Source organism: Sinocyclocheilus grahami, unplaced genomic scaffold (assembly GCF_001515645.1).
Source record: "Sinocyclocheilus grahami isolate Dianchi unplaced genomic scaffold, SAMN03320097.WGS_v1.1 scaffold2083.1, whole genome shotgun sequence".
NCBI lineage: Eukaryota > Metazoa > Chordata > Actinopteri > Cypriniformes > Cyprinidae > Sinocyclocheilus > Sinocyclocheilus grahami.
In genome coordinates this window covers 90,427-92,926 of record NW_015507262.1, presented here as the reverse complement: position 1 = coordinate 92,926, position 2,500 = coordinate 90,427, and positions in this window count along the sequence as shown.

Below are 2,500 nucleotides of genomic sequence, written 5' to 3'. Positions count from 1 at the left end.
AGAGAGAGAGAGTGTGTGTGAGAGAGAGAGAGAGAGAGAGTGTGTGTGTGTGTGTGTGTGTGTGAGAGAGAGAGAGTGTGTGTGAGAGAGAGAGAGAGAGAGAGTGTGTGTGTGTGTGTGTGTGTGTGTGCGTGTGTGTGTGTGAGTGTGTTTGTGTGTGTGCGTGAGTTTGTGTGAGTGAGTGTGTGTTTGTGTGCGTGATTGTGTGAGTGAGTGTGTTTGTGTGCATGAGTGTGTGTTTGTGTGAGTGTGTGTGTGTGTGTGATTGTGTGTGAGTGAGTGTGTGTGTGTGTGTTTGTGTGAGTGAGTGAGTGTTTGTTTGTGTGTGTGTGTGTTTGTGTGTGTGAGTGTTTGTTTGTGTGTGTTTGTGTGAGTGTGTGAGTGTGTGTTTGTGTGCGTGTGTGTGTTTGGATGTGTGTGTGCGTGTGTGTGTGTGCGTGTTTGTGTTTGTTTGTGTGTGTGTTTCTGTGTGTGTGTGTGTGATGTGTTTGTGTGTGTGTGTTTGTGTGTGATGTGTGTGCGTTTGTGTGTGCATGAGTGCGAGTGCGTGTGCGTGTGAGAGTGAGAGTGCGTGTGTGTGTGAGAGTGAGTGTGAGAGTGAGTGTGAGAGTGAGTGTGAGAGTGAGTGTGAGAGTGAGTGTGAGAGTGAGTGTGAGTGTGTGTGTGTGTGTGTGATCCCAACCCTTATGTCGCTTCTTTTTTAAAGAAATGGTTCATACAATGACAAATTTAAAGCCTTTTTCTTGGTATATTGGTTGGGGTTGAATTTAATGAATAAACGTATTTTTCTCTGTTTGAACATGTAGTGTTCTCCTCTTCACGACGTTGTGTTTGTCTGTGTGTGTGTGTGTGTGTGTGTGTGTGAGTGTGTTTGTGTGCGTGAGTGTGTGTTTGTTTGTGTGTGTGAGTGTGTGTGTTTGTGTGCGTGAGTTTGTGTGAGTGAGTGTGTGTTTGTGTGAGTGAGTGTGTGTTTGTGTGAGTGTGTGTGTGTGTTTGTGTGTGTGTGTGTTTGTTTGTGTGTTTGTACGTGTGTTTGTGTGCGTGATTGTGTGAGTGTGTTTGTGTGCGTGAGTGTTTGTTTGTGTGTGTGTGCGTGAGTGTGTGTTTGTTTGTGTGTGTGTGTGTGTGTGTGAGTGTGTGTGTGTGTGTGTGTTTGTTTGTGAGTGTGTGAGTGTGTGTGTGTGTGAGTGTGTGAGTGTGTTTGTGTGAGTGTGTGTTTGTTTGTGAGTGTGTGAGTGTGTGTGTGTGTGAGTGTGTGAGTGTGTTTGTGTGAGTGTGTGTTTGTTTGTGAGTGTGTGAGTGTGTGTGTGTGTGAGTGTGTGAGTGTGTTTGTGTGAGTGTGTGTTTGTTTGTGAGTGTGTGAGTGTGTGTGTGTGTGAGTGTGTGAGTGTGTTTGTGTGAGTGTGTGTTTGTTTGTGAGTGTGTGAGTGTGTGTGTGTGTGAGTGTGTGAGTGTGTTTGTGTGAGTGTGTGTTTGTTTGTGAGTGTGTGAGTGTGTGTGTGTGTGAGTGTGTGAGTGTGTTTGTGTGAGTGTGTGTTTGTTTGTGAGTGTGTGAGTGTGTGTGTGTGTGAGTGTGTGAGTGTGTTTGTGTGAGTGTGTGTTTGTTTGTGAGTGTGTGAGTGTGTGTGTGTGTGAGTGTGTGAGTGTGTTTGTGTGAGTGTGTGTTTGTTTGTGAGTGTGTGAGTGTGTGTGTGTGTGAGTGTGTGAGTGTGTTTGTGTGAGTGTGTGTTTGTTTGTGAGTGTGTGAGTGTGTGTGTGTGTTTGTGTGTGATTGTGTTTGTGTGTGTATGTGTTTGTGTGAGTGAGTGTGTGTGAGTGTGTGTTTGTGTGAGTGTGTGTTTGTTTGTGAGTGTGTGAGTGTGTGTGTGATTGTGTGCGTGTTTGTGTGTGTGTGTGTGTGATTGTGTGAGTGTGTTTGTGTGCGTGATTGTGTGCGTGAGTGTGTTTGTGTGCGTGAGTGTTTGTGTGAGTGTGTGTGTGTTTGTGTGAGTGAATGTGTGTGTGTTTGTTTGTGTGTGTTTGTGTGTGTGTTTGTGTGTGTGTGTGTGTGTGTGTGTGTGTGTGTGTGTGTGAGTGTGTGCGTGAGTGTGTGTGTTTGTGTGTGTGTGAGTGTGTGTGTTTGTGTGTGAGTGAGTGAGTGTGTGTGTGATTGTGTGATTGTGTGCGTGTGTGAGTGAGTGTGTTTGTGTGCGTGAGTGTGTGTGTTTGTGTGAGTGAGTGTGTGTGTGATTGTGTGCGTGTGTGAGTGAGTGTGTTTGTGTGCGTGAGTGTGTGTGTTTGTGTGAGTGAGTGTTTGTGTGAGTGTGTGATTGTGTGAGTGTGTGTGTGAGTGTGTTTGTGTGTGTGTGAGTGTGTGCGTGAGTGTGTTTGTGTGCGTGAGTGTGTGTGTTTGCGTGAGTGTGTGTGTGTTTGTGTTTGTGTTTGTTTGTGTGAGTGTGTTTGTGTGTGTGAGTGTGTTTGTGTGTGTGTTTGTGTGTGTTTGTGTGAGTGTGTGTGTGTG